Below are 10,399 nucleotides of genomic sequence, written 5' to 3'. Positions count from 1 at the left end.
TTAGAGTTTTTGCTAGATCTCTATTTTAGTTTAGTTATAGTTATTAGTTCTGAGTTTTACCTTAGAGACTTAGCGTAGAGTTTTAGTTTAGTTTAGTTTTACTTAAGAGTTTAGAGTTTTAGCTTAGAGTCTCAGCTTAAAGTTTTTGTTAGAGTTCTAGTTTAGTTTAGTTATAGTTAAGAGTCTGGTGTTTTACCTTAGAGACATAGCTTAGAGTTTTAGTTTAGTTTAGTTTTAGTTAAGAGTTTAGAGTTTTAGCTTAGACTCTTAGCTTAGAGTTTTTGTTAGTGTTCTAGTTTAGTTTAGTTTTAGTTAAGATCTTAGAGTTTTATCTTAGATTCTTAGCTTAGAGTTTTTTGTTGAAGTTCTAGTTTAGTTTAGAGTTTTATCTTAGACTTAGAGTTTCAATTAGATCTATAGTTTCGTTTAGTTTTAGTAAAGAGTTTAGAGTTTTTAGCTTAGAGTCTTTGCTTAGTTTTATTTAGAGTTCTAGTTTAATTTAGTTTTAGCTAAGAGTTTAGAGTTTTAGCTTAGAGTCTTAGTTTAGAGTTTTTGTTTGAGTTAAATTTTAGTTTAGTTACAGTTAAGAATTTATAGTTTTAGCTTAGAGTCTTAGCTTAGACTTTTACTTAAAGTTATAGTTTGGTTTAGTTTTAGTTAAGAGTTTTGAGTCTTAGCTTATTCGTAGCTTTAATTTTTTTCTAGGTTTCTAGTTTAGTTTATAAATAGTTACGTACTGAGAGATTTAGCTGAGTCTTAGCTCTGAGGTTTTGCCGAATCTTTTGCTTAGTTTACTTTTAGTATTTGGTTTAAAATCTATCTACATAGTCTTAGCCTATAGTTTTGCTAGACATGAAATTTGGTTTATCAATAGTTAATAGCTTATAGTTTTAGCTTAGAGTCTTATCTTAGAGTTTTTGTTAGAGTTCTAGTTTAGTTTAGATATAGTTAAGCGTTTGTAGTTTTACCTTCGAGACTTAGCTTAGAGTTTTAGTTTAGTTTAGTTTTAGTTAAGAGTTTAGAGTGTTTAGCTTAGAGTCTTAGCATAGAGTTTTTGTTAGAGTTCTAGTCTAGTTTAGTTTTAGTTAAGAGTTTAGAGTTTTACCATAGAGTCATAGCTTAGAGTTCTAGTTATTGTTTAAGTTTAGTTTAGTTATAGTTAAGAATTTAGAAATTTAGCTTAGAGACTATTCTTAGAGTTTTAATTAAAGTTGTAGTTTGGTTAAGTTTTAGTTAAGAGTTTCGAGTTTTAGCTAAGTCTTAGCTTAGGGTTTTTGTTAGAGTTCTAGTTTAGTTTAGTTTTAGTTAAGAGTTTAGAGTTTTAACTCAGAGTCTTAGCTTAGAGTTTTTGTTAGAGTTCTAGTTTAGTTTAATTTTAGTAGAGAACTTGATTTTTTATCATTAAGTTTAAGCTAGAGTTATAGTTTATTTTAATTTTAGTTAAAAGTTTAGTGTTTTACCGTAGAGTCTTAGCTTATAGTTTTAGTTAGAGTTCTAGTTTAGTTTAGTTTTAGTTAAGAGTTTAGAATTTTAGCTTAGAGTCTTAGCTTAGAGTTTTTGCTAGAGTTCTAGTTTATTTTAGTTTTAGTTAAGAGCTTAGAGTTTTTAGCTGAGAGTCATAGCTTAGAGGTTTTCTTGAAGTTCTAGTTTAGTTTAGTTTTAGTTAATAGTTTAGAGTTTTAGCTTAGAGTCTTAGCTTAGAGTTTTTGTTACAGTTGAATTTTAATTTATTAATAGTTAAGAGTTTGGAGTTTTATCTTAGAGTCTTAGCTTAGAGTGTTTGTTAGAGTTCTAGTTTAGTTTAGATAAGGTTAAGCGTTTGGAGTTTTACATTCGAGACTTAGCTTAGAGTTTTAGTTTAGTTTAGTTTTAGCTAAGAGTTTAGAGTTTTTTGCCTAGAGTCTTAGCTTAGAGTTTTTGTTAGAGTTCTAGTTTAGTTTAGTTTTAGTTAAGAGTTTGGTGTTTTACCTTAGAGTCATAGCTTAGAGTCTTAGCTTAGAGTTCTAGTTTAGTTTAGTTTTAGTTAAGAGTTTAGAGTTTTTAGCCTAGAGCCCGAGCTTAGAGTCTTTGTTAGAGTTCTAGTTTAGTTTACTTTTAGTTAAGAGTTTAGTTTTTTAGCTTAGAGTCATAGCTTAGAGTTTTAGTTAGAGTTCTAGTTTAGTTTAGTTTTATTTAAGAACTAGGTGTTTTATCTTAGAGTCTTAGCTCAGAGTTTTTGTTGAAGTTCTAGTTTAGTTTGGTTTTAGTTAAGAGCTTAGAGTTTTTAGCTTAGAGTCTTAGCTTAGACTTTTTGTTAGAGTTCTAGTTTAGTTTAGTTTTAGTTAATAGTTTAGAGTTTTATCTTAGAGTCTTAGCTTAGAGTTTTTGTTGAAGTTCTAGATTAGTTTAGTTAAGAGTTTAGAGTTCTACCTTAGAGTCTTAGCTTAGAGTTTTACGTAGAGTTGAAGTTTAGTTTAGTTATAGTTAAGGGTTTAGAGTTTTAGCTTGGAGTCTTAGCTTAGAGTTTTAGTTAGAGTTCTAGCTTAGTTTAGTTTTAGTTAAGAGTTTTGAGTTTTACCTTAAAGTCTTAGCTTATAGTTTTACTTAGAGTTCTAGTTTAGTTATGAGTTTTGAGTTTTACCTTAATGTTTTTGATTAGAGTTTTAGTTAGGGTTGTAGTTTCGTTTACTTTAGTTATAGTTAAAAGTTTATAGTTTTAGCTTAGAGTCCTAGCTTAGTGTCTTAGCTTAGTGTTTTAGTTAGAGTTATTGTTTAGTTTAGTTATAGTTAATAGTTATAGCTTAGAGGTTTAGCCTAGAATCTTAGATTAGAGATTTAGTTAGAGTTTAAGTTTAGTCTAAACTAGCATAACCACAAAATTACACAATAGAAATACCAAAACCATAGGTTAGATTAGCTTAGGTTAGGTTAGAGCTTAGGTTTCTCCACGTTTAAGTTAGGTTAGATTAGGTTTGCTTATCATGTGCGCTCATGATAAGCTAACCTAATCTAACTGGTACAAAGTTGACATGGGGGATTTTCCGGCGAGTATGGTTAGGTTAGGTTAGATCAAGTTGGTTAGGTTAAGTTAGGTTAGGTTAGGTTAGCCTACATACGCGCGCATATGTAGGCTAACCTAACCTAATCTAACTTAACCTAACCTAACTTGATCTAACCTAACCTAACCATACTCGCCGGAAAATCCCCCCATGTCAACTTTGTACCAGTTAGATTAGTTTAGCTTATCATGAGCGCACATGATAAGCTAACCTGATCAAACCTAACTTAAAAGTGGAGAAAACTAATCTCTAACCTAACCTAAGCTAATCTAACCTATAGTTTTGGTATTTCTATGCAATATTGTGTAATTTTGTGGTTATGCTAGTTTAGACTAAACTTCAACTCTAACTAAATCTCTAATCTAAGATTCTAGGCTAAACCTCTAAGCTATAACTATTAACTATAACTAAACTAAACAATAACTCTAACTAAAACACTAAGCTAAGACTCTAAGCTAGGACTCTAAGCTAAAACTATAAACTTTTAACTATAACTAAAGTAAACGAAACTACAACCCTAACTAAAACTCTAATCAAAAACATTAAGGTAAAACTCAAAACTCATAACTAAAACTAAACTAAACTAGAACTCTAAGTAAAACTATAAGCTAAGACTTTAAGATAAAACACTAAACACTTAACTAAAACTAAACTAATCTAGAACTCTAACTAAAACTCTAAGCTAAGACTCCAAGCTAAAACTCTAAACCCTTAACTATAACTAAACTAAACTTCAACTCTACGTAAAACTCTAAGCTATGACTATAAGGTAGAACTCTAAACTCTTAACTAAACTAAACTAGAGCTTGAACAAAAACTCTAAGCTAAGACTCTAAGATAAAACTCTAAACTCTGGACTAAAACTAAACTAAACTAGAACTCTAAGTAAAACTCTAAGCTAAGACTCTAAGCTAAAAACTCTAAATTCTTAACTATGAGTAAACTAAACTTCAACTTCAACAAAAACTCTAAGCTATGATTCTATGATAAGACTCTAAACTCTTAACTAAGCTAAATTAGGACTCTAACATAAACTCTAAACTATGACTCTAAGCTAAAAAATCTAAATTCTTAACTGTAACTAAAATGAAATTCATCTCTAACTATAACTCTAAGCTAAGACTCTAAGTTAAAACTCTAAACTCTAAACTAAAATAAAACTTGACTAAAACTCTAACAAAAACTCTTATCTAGTACTCTAGTCTAGAACTATGTAAACTACGTTCAAGCATAAATTAACTATAGCTTCAACAAAGACTCAAAGCAAAGACTCTAAGCTAAAAAATCTAAACAATTAAAAATGGCTAAACTAAAATATAACACTAACTAAAACAACAAGATTTGACACTAAGCAAAAACTCTAAACTCTTAACTAGAACGAAACTAAACTAGAACTCTAACTAAAACTCTAAGCTTTGACTCTAAGTTAAAACACCAAACTCTCAACTAAAAAAAAAATAAAAAAGAATTCTAACAAAAACTCTAATCTAAGACTAATATATAAAAAAATCTAAACTATTAAATAAAAATAAAATAAGCTAAGACTTTAAGCAATGACTCTAAGGTAAAACACCAAACTCTTAACTAAAACTAAACTAGAACTCTGACAAAAACTCTAAGCTAATACTCTAGGCTAAAAAAACTCTAAACTCTAAGCTAAAACTAAACTAGACTTAAACTCTAAGCTAAGTCTCGAAGGTAAAACTCTAAACGCTTAACCTTATCTAAACTAAACTAGAACTCTAACAAACACTCTAAGCTAAGACTCTAAGCTAAAACTCTAAACTCTTAACTATTACTAAACTAAACTTCAACTTTAACAAAAACTCTAAGCTAAGACTCTAAGCTAAAACTCTAAACTCTTAACTAAAACTAAAATAAACTAGAACTTCAACAAAACTCTAAGCTAATACTCTTAGCTAAGAACTCTAAACTCTTAACTAAAACTAAAATAAAGTAGAAATCTAACAAAAACTCTAAGTTAAAACTCCAAGCTAAAATTCTAAACTCATAACTAAAACTAAACTAAACTATAACTCTAAATAAAACAATAAGATAAAATTCTACGGTAAAACACTAAACTCTTAACTAAAAGTAAAATAAACTAGAACTATAGCTGAAACTTAATTGTAAAAAATCAAGTTCGCACCTAAAATTAAACTAAACTAGAACTCTAACAAAAACTCTAAGCTAAGACTCTGAGGTAAAACTCTAAACTCTTAACTAAAACTAAACTAAACTAAAACTTTAACATAAACCCTAAGCTAAGACTTAGCTAAAAATCGAAACTCTTAACTAAAACTTAACCAAACTATAACTTTAAGTAAAAGTCTAAGCTACGACTAAGCTAATGATCTAAATTCTTAACTGTAACTAAACTAAACTTTAACTCTAACTAAAACTCTAAGCTAAGACTCTATGGTAGAACTATAAACTCTTAGCTAAAGCTAAATTAAAGTAGAACTACAATTAAAAATAATCAAATACTCTAAGCTAAAAACTCTAAACTCTGAACTAAAACTAAAGTAAACTAGAACTCTAATTCAAACTATATCTCTAATCTAAAACTCTAAACTAAAACTAAACTAAACTAGAACTTCAACATAAACTCTAAACTAAGACTAAGCTAAAAACACTAAACTTTTAAATAAAACTAAACTAAACTAGAAATCTAACAAAAACTGTAAGTTGATACTCCAAGCTAAAACTCTAAAATCTTAAGTAAAACTAAACAAGACTAAAATACTTAAGCTAAGTCTCTAAGGTAAAACTCCAAACTCCTAAATATAGCTAAACTAAACTAGAACTCTAAGAAAAACTATAAACTAAGACTCAAAGATAAAACTCTAAACTCTTAATTAAAAATAAACTAAACTAGAACTCTAACAAATACTCTAAGCTAAGACTCTAAGCTAAAACTCTAAACTCTTAACTAAAACTAAACTAAACTAGAACTCTAGTTAAAACTCTAAGTCTAAGCTAAAACTCTAAAATAAACTAGAACTTAAAGAAAGAACTCTAAACTAAGACACTAAGCTAAAAAATCTAAACTCTTAACTAAAACTATACTAAACTAGAACTCTAATAAAAACATTAAGATATAAAACTCTAAACTCTTAACTATAAGTAAACTAAACTAGAACTCTAACAGAAACTCTAAGCTAAGACTCCGAGTTAAAAACTCAAGACTCTTACCTATAACTAAACTAAACTAGAACTCTAACACAAACTATAAGCTAAAACTCTAAGCTAAAACTCTAGACTCTTAAGTAAAACAAAGCTTAGCTAGAACTATAACTAAAACTCTAAGCTAAGACTCTAAGCTAAAAACACTAAACTCTTAACTATAACTTTGATAAACTATAACTTTAACTAAGACTATAAGCTATGACTCTAAGCTAAAACTCTAAACTCTTAACTAAAACTAAACTAAACTAGAACTCTAACAAAAACTCTAAGGTAAGACTCTAAGCTAAAACTCGAAACTTAACTAAAACTTAACTAAACTACAACTTTAAGTAAAACTCTAAGCTATGACTCTAAGATAAAACTCTAAATTCTTAACTATAACTAAACTAAACTTAAACACTAACTAGAACTCTAAGCTATGACTATATGGTAAAACTCTAAACACTTAACTAAAACTAAACTAGACTAGAACTCTAACAAAAACTCTATACTAAGACTCTAAGTTAAAAACTCTAAACTCTTAGCTAAAACTAAACTAAACTAAAACTCTAATCTAAGTCTCGAAGGTAAAACTACAAACGCTTAACTATATCTAAACTAAACTAAAACTCTAACAAAAACTCTAAGCTAAGACTCTAAGCTAAAACTCTAAACTCTTAACTACTACTAAACTAAAATTCAACTCTAACAAAAACTCTAAGCTAAGACTCTAAGCTAAAACTCTAAACTCTTAACTAAAACTAAACTAAACTAGAACTTCAACAAAAACTCTAAGCTAAGACTCTAAGCTAAAAACTCTAAAATCTTAACTAAAACTAAAATAAACTAGAACTCTAACAAAAACTCTAAGCTAAGACTCAGCTAAAACTCAAAACTCTTAACTAAAACTTAACCAAACTATAACTTTAAGTAAAACTCTAAGCTATGAATCTAAGCTAAAAATCTAAATTCTTAACTGTAACTAAACTAAAACTTAACTCAAGCAAAAGCTCTAAACTAAGACTCTAAGATAAAACTCTAAACTATTAGCTAAAACTAAATTAAACTACAAATCTAAATAAAACTAAGCAAAGAATCTAAGATAAAAACTATAAACTCTTAACTAAAACTAAACGAAACTATATCTCTGATTGAAAATATAAGTCTAAGCTAAAACTATAAACTAAACTAGAACTTCAACAAAAAACTCTAAACTAAGACTCTAAGCTAAAAACTCTAAACTCTTAACTAAACCTAAACTAAACTAGAAATCTAATAAGAACTCTAAGATCAGACTCTAAGCTAAAACTCTTAACTAAAACTAAACTAAACTAAAACTCTAAGCTATGTCTCTAAGGTAAAACACCAGACTCTTAACTAGAACTCTAACAAAAACTCTAAGCTGAGACTCTAAGCTAAAACTCTAAACTCTTAAGTAAAACTAAACTAAACTAAAACTCTACGCTAAGTCTCTAAGGTAAAACTCCAAACTCTTAACTATAACTAAACTAAACTAGAGCTCTAGCAAAAACTCTAAGCTAAGACTCTAAGCTAAAATTATAAACTCTTGACTGAAACTAAACTAAAATAGGACTATAACAAAAACACTAAGCTAATACTCTAAACTATAACTCTAAACTCTTAAATAAAACTAAACTAAACTAGAACTCTAATTAAAACTCCAAGTCTAAGATAAAACTCTAAACTAAACTAGAACTTCAACAAAAAAATCTAAGATAAGACTCTAAGATAAAAACTCTAAACTCTTAACTAAAACTAAACTAAACTAGAACTCTAACAAAAACTCTAAAATAAGACTCTAAGCTAAAACTCTAAACTCTTAACTGAAACTAAACTAAACTAAAACTCTAAGCTAAGTCTCTAAGGTAAAACACGAAACTCTTAACTATAACTAAACTAAACTAAAACTCTAACAAAAACTCTAAGCTAGGACTCTAAGCTAAAACTCTAAACTCTGAACTATAACTAAACTAAACTAGAACTCTAACAAAAACTATAAGCTAAGACTCTAAGCTAAAACTCTAAACTCTTAACTAGAATTAAACTAAACTAGAACTCTAACAGAAACTCTAAGCTAAGACTCTAAGCTAAAAACTCGAGACTCTTAACTATAACTAAAATAAACTAGAACTCTAACACAAACTATAAGCTAAGACTCTAAGCTAAAAGAGTCTTAGCTTAGAGTTTTTGCTAGAGCTCTAGTTTAGTTTAGTTATAGTTAAGAGTTTGGAGTTTTACCTTAGAGACTTAGCTTAGAGTTTTAGTTTAGTTTAGTTTTACTTAAGAGTTTAGAGTTTTAGCTTAGAGTCTCAGCTTAGAGTTTTTGTTAGAGTTCTAGTTTAGTTTAGTTATAGTTAAGAGTCTGGTGTTTTACCTTAGAGACATAGCTTAGAGTTTTAGTTTAGTTTAGTTTTAGTTAAGAGTTTAGAGTTTTACCATAGAGTATTATCTTAGGGTTTTTTTTAGAGTTCTAGTTTAGTTTAGTTTAGGTTTAGTTAAGAGCTTAGAGTTATTAGCTTAGAGTATTAGTTTAGAGTTTTTTTGTTGAAGTTTTAGTTTAGTTTAGAGCTTTATCTTATAATTAGAGTTTCAATTATATATATAGTTTATTTTATTTTGATTTCAGAGTTTATAGTTTTTAGCTTAGAGTCTGCTTAGTTTTATTTAGAGTTCTAGTTTAATTTAGTTTTAGCTAAGAGTTTAGAGTTTTAGCTTAGAGTCTTAGCTTAGAGTTTTTGTTAGAGTTAAATTTTAGTTTAGTTACAGTTAAGAATTTAGATTTTTAGCTTAGATTCATAGCTTAGAGTTTTACTTAAAGTTATAGTTTGGTTAAGTTTTAGTTAAGAGTTTTGAGTTTTAGCTTAGTCTTAGCTTAGAGTTTTTGTTAGAGTTCTAGTTTAGTTTAGTTTTAGTTTAGAGTTAAGATTTTTTAGCTTAGAGTCTTAGCTTAGAGTTTTTGTTGAAGTTTTCGTTTAGTTTAGTTTTAGTAAATAGTTTAGAGTTTTAGCTTGGAGTCTTAGCTTATAGTTTTTGTCAGAGTTGAAGTTTAGTTTAGTAATAGTTAGGAGTTTAGAGTTTTAGCTTAGAGTCTTAGCTTAGAGTTTTTTGTTAGAGTTCTAGTTTAGTTTAGATATAGTTAAGCGTTTGGAGTTTTACCTTCGAGACTTAGCTTAGAGTTTTAGTTTAGGTTAGTTTTAGTTAAGAGTTTCGAGTTTCTTAGCTTAGAGTCTTAGCTTAGAGTTTTTGTTAGAGTTCTAGTCTAGTTTAGTTTTAGTTAAGAGTTTAGAGTTTTACCATAGAGTCATAGCTTAGAGTTCTAGTTAGTGTTGAAGTTTAGTTTAGTTATAGTTAAGAATTTAGAGTTTTAGCTTAGAGTCATAGCTTAGAGTTTTACTTAAAGTTGTAGTTTAGTTAAGTTTCGAGTTTTAGCTTAGAGTCTTACCTTAGAGTTTTTGTTAGAGTTCTAGTTTAGTTTACTTTTAGCTAGGACTTTAGAGTTTTATCTTAGAATCATATTTTAGAGTCTTAGTTAAAGTTATAGTTTAGCAAAGTTATAGTTAAGAGTTTAGTGTTTTTAGCTTAGAGTCTTAGCTTAGAGTTTTAGTTAGAGTTCTAGCTAAGTTTAGTTTTAGTTAAGAGTTTAGAGTTTTACCTTAGAGTCTTAGCTTATAGTTTGTGTTAGAGTTCTAGTTTAGTTTAGTTATAGTTAAGAGTTTAGAGTTTGTAACTTAGTCTTATATTATAGTTTGTGTTAGAGTTCTAGTTTAGTTTACTTATAGTTAAGAGTTTATAGTTTTATATATTAGTGTTTTTATTAGAGTTCTAGTTTAGTTTAGTTTTAGTTAAGAGTTTAGAGTTTTTAGGTTAGTGTCTTAGTTTAGAGTTTTTTGTAGAATTTATAGTTCTGTTGATATTTTTAGCTTAGAATTTATTTTTTAATTAGATTTCTAGTTTAGTTTAGTTTTAGTTAAGAGTTTAGATTTTTAGCTTAGAGTTTTAGCTTAGAGTTTTTGTTAGAGTACTGGTTTGGTTTATTTTTAGTTAAGAGTTTAGAGTTTTAGCTTAGAGTCTTAGCTTATAGTTTTTGTTAGAGTTCTAGTTTAGTTTAGTTATAGTTAAGAGTTTGGAGTTTTACCTTAGAGACTTAGCTTAAGTATTTTAGTTTAGTTTAG

The sequence above is a fragment of the Artemia sp. Qi Xiang Cuo genome, chromosome 1 (assembly GCF_049724085.1).
Source record: "Artemia sp. Qi Xiang Cuo chromosome 1, ASM4972408v1, whole genome shotgun sequence".
NCBI lineage: Eukaryota > Metazoa > Arthropoda > Branchiopoda > Anostraca > Artemiidae > Artemia > Artemia sp. Qi Xiang Cuo.
Note: the sequence above shows the minus strand (reverse complement) of the source record.